The following is a 10099-nucleotide window of genomic DNA, read 5'->3' as shown; positions in this document are numbered from 1 at the left end:
CTAATATCTTCAGGTCGAGTTTGCTCTACACAAAACTGCAAAAAAGCTTAAAAGCTTGACAGTGGTCGCCACCCACACTCCCACCGATTGGAACGGGCTGGTCACATCTCATTGATTGCGCATGCTCCTTCCAGTGATTGTGCAGTGCTTCAGCAGTATGGCATGACGCGTCTTTTTGCAGCTGTGTGCTGGGCTCGCTGCCAGCAGCATCTGGGACAGGCTCTCTGGACTCAAACCTGAGCATAGAAACCCTGCAAGGGTTTTCCGTGACTAAAAATGTGCACAAGGCTGGCAGTTAAAATCAGTAAGACACTTCCCATGCAGTCATTTCTTATGCTAACTGGTCATTTTCGCAGCTCACGTTAATAAATAAAACTGTGCGTCCCTGGGTGGGCTCGAACCACCAACCTTTCGGTTAACAGCCGAACGCGCTAACCGATTGCGCCACAGAGACAGATGCGTCTGTGGCTTGTACATATTTTATATATACACTTATATTCAGTGTTCCAGCTGGATAGGATGACATTTTGAGGACCGTTTTGTAATACAAGGTAAGATGAGCGCAGAAGTCACATTTTCCATCCTTTCACCCCCCCCCCCCCCCCCTACTGATCTCCCCTCCCTTCTGCTGCCTCCTTGCTGCGTTGCTCGTTGGCTCCCTCTCCTGCTGCTCGGATCACCTTTCACTCTCTCTCTTTTAGCAACTGCAGCGTTTTAAGTATCTTCCGGAAAAAGTCTATTGGTTCGTCCAAGAGCCAAACTTGGACAAGGGAAACCTATAGCAGTGACAAACTTCAGAGAACGCTTCAACAACAAGCCTTGGCTGAGGAAACCGCAATAGCATCTCAGACAACAGGAAAATGTAAGACATACTCACACAACAGGAAACTACGACAAGAGAAAATTGTAAGACATACTCACATAACAGGAAACTGCAACAAAGTGTCGGAGAGTTGAAAGCTGCAGCAACGTTTTAGCTAAACGAAACTGTAACACGTGGTCGCACAAGAAACTGTATCAACATTTAAAACGAGAGGAAACTGTAACAAAAGCTCATGTTACAGAAAACTGTAACACATCCTCAGATAAAAGGAAACTGTAACAAAGACTCAGACTACAGCAAACTGCAGAAAATTAAAGATCAAGGAAGGAAACTGCAACAACATCTCAGACTAGAGGAAACTGTAACGAAGGTTCACACAACAAGAAACACAAACTTCAACAGGAGGAAACTGTAGCAAAGACTCTGACAACAGGAAACTGCAAAACATCTCAGAAAAGAGGAGACAAGCTGCACCGAGAGAAAAAAATTGATATTTTTGACCCTGTTTTGCATTTTCCCTAAAATAGAAACCAGTGTATTCCAGGAGGGCAGCAGTTTAGGATATAGTGTTGCACACCATGCCACTGAGGAGACACCAAACATGATAACGTTTTGCAATCTATAATTAAGTAATATTAACAATTAAGACATCTCCTTGAAAGCGTAGGATTAATAAAACTGTAAATAGTAATAGAAACATGTTAAAAGTGTCTTTAGAATCCAACAAAAAGTACAGCAGCTCTGCTCAGATGTTGAGAAATGCTATTACTGTCCCACTAAAAGTACTGCAACCAGCAGATAATGTGCATTACAAAAAAAGTAAGGGAACTCTGATATTATGTGCAAAGGAAGTGGGGTGAGTAAGCGTGGGGACGGGGTTAAATGCAGGGGTGGCTCCTCAACATGGGCAGAGGAGCGTCGACCCACTGCTTTGTTGAAGTGTGGGAAGCAGAAACAAACAAGCACAGCGAGGGGGCAGGGAAGCAAGCACAGCGAGGGGGCAGGGGAGCAAGCACAGCGAGGGGGCAGGGGAGCAAACAGTGACAAACAGCCCCTACAGCCTGACTAGCGTTTTCCATTATAGTTGGCTCACGCGTTGCGAGATTTGTTTCTTACTTCATCATGATTGACTGCAGCTGGAGCTCGTGTGTTTTCAGTTTGTTACTCGCTCTGTGATTGGTGGATGTGGCCGGTGCTGCATGCCGGCCGCTCGAGAATAATGGCGGAGGTCGGCTGGAGGTTGTTGTGGGTCCCGGTGCCTTGGAACCAAGTTGTCTGCGTGAAGGGGCCCCGGGAACACCACAGGGGAGTATTAGGGTTGAACAAGGTGCCGCCCGGGAACTGGGGCGGAGTTTTATGCAAAGACCTGTCAGTGGCCAAAGAGGTAGGGCAGGAGGAGAATCTTTTATTGGGGTTGCTAACAGAATTTCAAGAGCTTCAGTCTGGGGCCGCCAACCTGGAAAAAGATCACTCTTCATCTAGTCTGGATGTGAAATAATTAGGGCAGGCAACAGGATGTATGGGAGAATGGGTGAGGGAGCGGCCCGTAAGCACCAGCAAGTGGCACTGAGACTAAAAGTAGGGGGAAGCGGCCCAAGACATTGGAAAGGGCAGGAGGGAGCCATTGGTAAGCAAGATGTTCGGAGGGTCCTCTATTTGCAACTTCTTAGTCGTGCTGCCTCAACCGATCACTGGCCTTTGTCATCCTCACTTCCAAGCTCCAGCACAGCCAGAATGAACCGCGTGATCGGCGACTCCACAGAGACGGTTGTGGGCACTGTGGTCCACCCAACACACCTGACAGTTGCTTTCAGACAGGGAGTGTACCATTGCGCCCTTCACGAGTTACGGGCTTTAAGCAAGCACCAGGGGCGGCTCTCTGCTGTCGGCCACCAGAACTCTTTCACCAGGGTCTACTCTACGACTAACGGAGCTGGAAGGAACAATGGCTCCCCGAAGCCACCGCTCTTCCGCAGCCCGACCTCCTACTACAATATCCTTGGTGTCCCCGGCTCAGCCACTCAGTCCCAGATCAAGACAACCTAATACTGCCAGTCGTTCCGCTACCACCCGGACTGCAACAATGGCAACGAGGCTGCAGCGCAGCGCTTCACCGAGATTAGCGAGGCCAACCTCATACTGGGCAACGTCACCCTGCGCAAGAAGTACGACCGAGGAATCCTAAGCCAAGAGGATGTGCGGGCGGCGGAGAAACCAAAGGGGAAGGTGGATGGATCTCCCACGCCCAAGAGGACAGAGAGCACATCCTCGTCCCGCTTCACTCCCACCAAGCCAATCTTTGGCTTCGACGAGTTCTATCGAGCCCACTACGGCGAGCAGCTTGAACGGGAGCGGCACATGAAAAGGAAACGAGAGGAGCTACAAAGGCAAAACGAGACACGCAAAGATGTAAAACAAACAGGGAGACGACATAAGACGGGGTACACGTACAAACAGGGAGACGACATGAGACGGGGTACACGTACAAAGGGAAAAGATACTGTGGAAAGCTAAACATGTAGAACACGGGGCATGTAGAGACGACCGCAACGAGACACGCAAAGACGTAAAACAAACAGTGAGATGACATGAGACGGGGTACACGTACCAACAGGGAGATGACATGAGACGGGGTAAACGTACAAAGGGAAAAGAAAATTATAAACAAAATGCTGCTTACCTGATCGCAAATAGAAACAACTTCCTGGCAACTTAAATCTCGCAGCCCACTCCGTCAAAAGACACTTCGAAAAAGACCAAAACATCACGGGAAAAAAAAAAACACCCGCCCACCGCCGCATGACGTTTTAAAAGGGACGGAGAGGGAAAAAATCACTGGAAAGCCCACAAATCGCCTCGGACAATGACGGACATATCTCTCTTCCAATGGCTAGCCTCCATTTATGGAGCTAGCCAATGGAAGAGAGAGGCGGGACAAAGCCACATACTGCTTCTCAAAAGATTTCGCCTGTGCGAACGCTGCTGCTCAGCGGATGCCAGGCGAAAACAAAAAATGGTATAAATACCATTTTATGTTAATGCATCTCACACTGCGAGAAAGCAGAAGAAGAGTTTGGTTGGGGCGGGCGGGTGGATGTGTTGGGGAGGAGTGGTTTGCCGAATGTTGTGGGTGTTGACTGTTTGGTGAGCCCCAGGGCCAACCAAACCAGTCATGCACACTTCTGATTTCTCCATGTAGGCTGCATGCAGCCTGAATGGAGAAAACGGCCTCCCCCTAGACGCCTGTGCGGTCGGCGTCCCATCCAATCCCAATGCTGCCATTGCAGCATTGTGGTTGGCTGAGGGGAGTAGAGGGAAGCTGGCTGCTTCTGCTTCCTATGAGCAGAGAAAGGAGACATGAAGCAAGACCGGAGGCAAAGGTACGTTTTAATATTTTTTTATTTTATTTAATTAAGTCCCCGTCTCCTTGTGACCCCCACCCCACACGAGACATGCTGGCCACAACTGCCCAGACTAAAGTCCTCGCACTCTCAGCAACTTGTGCTTGCAAGGTGTGTACCCACCAGCAGGTTGCGCCAGTCAGATTGTATAGGTCCCAAGGACTCACCACGTGAGCGATACACAGAGTCCTCCGGAGCCATCAGTTCTCTCTTGTGCAGGCCTTGCTTCATAGTTCGCCAATATCCCCTGTGGCGCACGGGTAGCAGTGCCCCCAATATGACTGCATGCCCCACGGTTGTATTGAAGTGGGGAGCGTCCACCCCGGTCCACAGAGTAAAGTAGGGAGCAAGCCACAGCATGTCCCTTGTGTGTCACTTTGCAGGCCATCTGCGGAGTCCACAGTTGTTAGCTCCTCTAAGCCATGCTGTTGTGGTCGATGTATAGAGGCACATTAGAGAGGTGGTTGCTGAAACCCCAAGTCCGTGGGTGCCCCACTGGTGTCTGACTTGGGCAGGAAAACAGCAGAGCCAGCAGCTCTGTGGCATCTGTGATGCCCACCCCAGTGCTGTCGGCCTCGCCCATGGCCATCATAACACCTTAACCTCTTGGAGGCTCATGACGAGCTGAGCTCGTCATGAGCCACGGCGCTCCGGTGCTCATGACGAGCTCAGCTCGTCATGAGCCGTGGAACGCTCGCATGCGGGGATAATTCCCCCGCTGTGCTGAGCGTTCCACGGGAACGGGTGTGGCCGTGACGAGCTGAGCTCGTCATGAGCACAGGAGCGCCGTGCCTCATGACGAGCTCAGCTCGTCATGAGCATGGGGGCGCTCTGCGCGCCCCCCTCCCCCCAGCACAGCGGGGGAGTAACCCACGCAGCGAAGGGGTTAACTAGTTGTGGCCCATTATGCCTAAACAAGCTGGATAGACTCCAGATGGGGCCTCAATGCCCATGCCTATATTTCTGACCTCAAGACCAGGTTGCCCCCTGGAATGTGCCGGGGCTCAGTTTGGCAGGATTCAGGTTGATAATGTCGGCCAGAGCGCACTTTGAGTTCGGCCATCTTTATGCATATTTTGCTCACAATGCCAGGGCACTAATAGCCTTAGCTTTTTTAAATAACCAATATGACCATTTGAAGTCCATGCCTGGCAAAACTGACCAGTCAGTGAGGCGATCTTGAGTGCCATTGTTTTATCTCTCTTATCCCATTTTCCTTCCCCAGGTCAACTTCCAGCTAAAATATTGTAGCTGTGCCGGGTTGGTAGTGGATATGGTGTGAAATCATACATTGCTTTTGTTACTGAATACAACTGGCATACATGTGCACACAAATGAACTAAAATATGAATGCTATGAGGACATAGGAAATAAACAAAGTGCACATCACCCCCTGGTTGAGTGACAACAGTTCTAGTGAATATATATGTAGCAACATCTATGTGGATTGATAAAGGACAAATTTAAGCAACATCCTTAAGCCAAATTCTACCGTGCAGCACAGTAAAAAAAATTATACAATTCAAAAAAAGATTATAAAGTAAAAATACTGGCATCAGATAACTGAACAAGGACCATCCACTGATCTCCCTGCTCAATGCTTACTTAGTTTATTTATTTCTGAAACAGACATGTTTAGGCAATGTAAAGGTAATATAAAACAATATACACATGTACAGGTGAAATGTCCTCATGTCAGCAAGGCATCAAGATAGGATTGAAAGGTGGAGGCAAAGATTTGGCTGCCATGTCAAGATTGGCATGTGAAGTGACACTCAACACAAGAATGGGGAGTACTAATGCCTACACCATAGGTTGTGCCACGTGTCAGTACCGCTGGTGACTCAAAACAGTCATCTTAGATGATGGGCAATTGCATTGCAGAATACCTGATGTTTGAATGGATGAATAAAGTTTCAACTAGCTACATTGAGCACAGCGTGATGTTCCGATGGAAATTGGCAAGATCACAGTTTGAAAACAGTACAAGCATTGAAACACATGCCTGACCTAAAGAGGTTGAAGTTTAAGAAAGTTGGAAAGCATGGCTATTTTCAAATTTAAGTGATAGCTTGTCGACAGTGCTGCTTGGTTGCATATGTCATGTTATTCATGTTCATTGTCTTTGCAGGATGATGATTATGACGACAAAACCTAAAATCAAGAGATCTTGATTCATCACCAAACCACCTTGAAAATAAAACACTGAAAAAAGCCAGGAATAGCTCCAAAAACAGTGTTAAAATATCTTGGCCAGTAAGATTGGGGGCAGTGCGAGCTTTAGATTTTCTGACAATCATGCATGGCTTATAATGTCAAAATATATTATAGGACAAGAATTACACATGAGAGATGATAAACTGGCACTGGAAAGGGAGACGAATGAGGATTGATAGGGGTAGGAAATGAGAGAAAACACACTATTTGGCAAAATAAGCAACAATTTCTAAGAGTTTCAGAGCAGAGAGGGGGAAAGTGCATGTGCTTTTTTGTCTGTGTTTATGTAAAAAAATGTTGTGGAGTTCAAAAGACACCTCAACATACCGGACTACAAACACCTGTACCTTACTGTTTGTCTGAAAATATATTTATTGGGGAGTATAAGACCTAAAACAACCCCTCTGAAGCTATGCCCCTGGTTGACGCCAGTTAAAAAGCCAGAAGTAATATTTTTAAAAACATGCACAATACATGTGGGGTTGGAGGTATAGTGATTACATTATAATCCCATCCACTTCTATCACTCCACACTAGCATGACCCTAAATTCAGAATTTGGCTCCTCTGGACTTAGATTTTGTGATGTAAGATGCATCTACAATAACTCGTAACTGTGATCAAGCAATGCATGTTGTCATTAGAAGGTGAGTACCAGCTTTGGTGCAGGAAGTCTGTCTGAAGAAATCATATGAACCGAGGTTTAAAGGCAGACCAGCGTAGCTCTTTAAAAAAAGACACAACGTAATTGCAAAGTTAAAGGGAGAACTGCATTATGACACAATAGGCAAGCAAACTAGCCCTACAGTCTGAGTGGTTCTTTGGGTCAGACAACTCAATGGGTTCAGGCTCCTGCCACCAAACACAGGTTATCAATAGTCAAGTTAGGTAGCATGGCTGGGAAATTCACTAGAAGTATGTGGCCTGCCTGTGCATTTTTCTTTTATAATAATGTGGGCTGAAGAAAATCATTTTTCTGTACCTTTTCTCAGTGCCACAGAGCTTCATGTGGCTCTTGCCAATGATCGGGTCTACCAGGACATATTCAAGGGCCAGTATCTCTGATCTGGGTGACCAGAAAAGGAAATGAAGGGGGGGGGGGGCGTTGTATTTTGAACTTGGCAACGGTCTGGCGAGTGATGGCTGGAGTCGGCAGAACATTTCTCAAAAGTGTAAAATGGAAGTAGGCGAGGGATTACGCCTTCCTCCCCTGTTTCTCATACTCATCGGTCCTCCCTGTTGACAACAAAGATAAATTGATCTCCTACGAGGATGATGGGAGCCGATAAGTCACTCTGGCGGTTGGAGCTGTAATGAGAACTCCGCCCACGCATCCGTTCAACGTGTTTGCAATACTCTCTTCTCATTGGCCCATTTCTGAAAAGCAACTGACATCACCTCTGCTGAACAGAACCATATAACAATCATGGATTAAAGCGTGCTGGGCCCATAACCCAGAGGTCGATGGATCGAAACCATCCTCTGCTAGATCATTTTTACAATATATTTTTTCATTTTAATTAATCAGCGTTCATAATTAAATATTTGCCTCTTCAGTTGTATTTTTTTCTGCGTGTATATTTTCAAGTTGCTTTTATTTTGCCTACAAAATAATTTCTACACACAGGGCTGGCTGCGGGAGCCTCTGTGCTCACAGAGTACCACTGTATGGGGCAAGAGTAGCGACTTTTCTTTACAATGCTTAGAAACACTAGTAGTATGTCGTACACGAAATGTAAAGCATGTTACATTTACAGAAGAGGCAGTGTAATGTGCTCTAGGCTGTTCTCTCAATAGCTGAACGACTGTTGGGCGTCAGTTCTAGGTAATGCAGGGGTATAAGACACCCTACAGTTCTTACAAGCAAGGAGCCCCCAATGTTACCCGTGCAAGAATGTGCAGTCCAAAGAAACGATGCTAGGAGGCGGGAGCTCTTTTTCGAAGGGCACTTTACCATACATTACCAGGTGTGGAACAAAATACAATGAGCCGCCAGTAATGTCTGACTAGTTGAGTGTGAGGGTCGCTTGGGGTTGTAAGGGGTCAAAAGATACTTTAGTGAGGTTGTTTTTGTCTGTAGAATGTCCTTTGTGCAAACACGGGGCTTAAGCCTCACCCATTCTTCTAATCAGAGACTATGTCGTCAGAGGCGATAGTTGGAAACATGTCACATGCACACAGCCCGAGCTGCAACCATTGGAATGAGTTGAAGTTTGTTCAGTAGGAACATTGGAGGCCCACATACATGCTGTCACAGGAATGGAGTCGTCACAGGATTAAGGCACACACTACAATCAGTGGTACCCAATATATTTTAGCTTTAGTGAGTCTGTAGGTGAAGCATTTGTTCTAAGGGACAAAGGGGCATAATACCAAGGGCCTTATCGCCGCTTTAGCAGGAATTTTTCCCGCTAAAGCGGCGATAAGTTTATCGCCCTATTACCTAGCTGTCGCTAACACCATTTAGCGACAGCTAGTAGGAGATAGCGATCATCTTGGGGCCCGCTTTGCATGTCAGTGATATTTATCGCTAATGACATGCAAAGTGGGCGTGCCAAGATATTAGCGACTGGAAACAGTCGCTAACAACGCTATCTCCTACTTTTGGAAATATTTGCGCTAAGCGTGAATATCTCCAAAAGCTAATGCCTGCCCCGAGCAGTTCTTAGCCATGTTATCCAATGGTAGGTGGATAACATGGCTAAGAGCATTAGCTCGGTAATGCATGAATCACGCTGACTTTTCACCGATATTCATGCATTTCGGCCGATTTTTATCGCTTTTGAGATAAACCTTGATAATAGCAAGGTTTATCTGCGATAAAAATCCGCAGAGCCCAGGCGATAATACTATTGCCGCTAAGCCAACATAGCAATAATTATCGCAAATTGTTGGTAATATGCTCCAAAGAATGTTACTCAAACGAATGTGACTATTTCCCCCCAAAGTTAGAAGATCAATTTCGCCTGCAATAAGTTTTATCAAGTTGAAATTCAGTAAATAGCCTTCATTGTATCAGCTATTAACTCCATACAATAAATAAAACAATTCTACAGTTAAAATCGGAAATAAAAGAGAAATTTTGAATTTGGACGTAGTAAGAGCAATTCATCAGCTTCATGTGTAATAGAGCAATCACGGCTTCTGTGAGCAAGCAACACCCAGGACAATAATAGCAAGCATTGGTAATGCATGGTTTCTCCCTATGTAATGAATACAGAGCTGTTTTCATCAATCATCGCCCGGGAAAAGTAAAGAGCTCCCTGACAGAGACCACTGTAGTGAAGAGAATGTGGTGCAGCGGCCAGAGCTGCTGACTCAAGAGCTGGGGATCCCGAGTCTTTTCCTGCTCAGCACAATATCCTGTGATTTCATGCAAATCACTTAGGGGCAGATTTACAACACCCTTGCAATACTTTTACACCGATGTTGCGCCACATTTGTGACGCAGTAGTGGCCACAAACAATGCAGCCAATTTACAATGTGACGTACAAGGGAGATGCGTCACGTTGTAAAGCCCTGTGTCACATTATACCTGCGTCTGTTATAATGTATGCAGGGTGGGCATTCACATGCAGGAAAGCCTCGGAGAAGTGGCGCATTGAAATCTACAAGATTTCAGTGTGCCACTTCTAGGAAGTAAAAAAGAATGAGAGGT

At 46.5% G+C, this 10099-nt stretch overlaps 1 non-coding gene and 1 pseudogene across 1 annotated transcript; one reads left to right on the top strand and one right to left on the bottom strand.

Moving 5' to 3' along the window:
• Positions 1–380: 380 nt before the first annotated feature.
• On the bottom strand, positions 381–454 carry TRNAN-GUU (transfer RNA asparagine (anticodon GUU)). The gene has a single exon. It is a non-coding gene; the product is annotated as a tRNA-Asn (tRNA).
• A 1588-nt stretch (positions 455–2042) lies between these two features.
• On the top strand, positions 2043–3337 carry LOC147678191 (uncharacterized; annotated as a pseudogene).
• Positions 3338–10099: the final 6762 nt, after the last annotated feature.

The sequence above is a fragment of the Lissotriton vulgaris genome, chromosome 12, assembly GCF_964263255.1.
Source record: "Lissotriton vulgaris chromosome 12, aLisVul1.2, whole genome shotgun sequence".
In the NCBI taxonomy this organism is placed as follows: Eukaryota; Metazoa; Chordata; class Amphibia; order Caudata; family Salamandridae; genus Lissotriton; species Lissotriton vulgaris.
The sequence above is the reverse complement of the archived record's forward strand: the minus strand, read 5'-3'. Positions and strand labels throughout refer to the sequence as shown.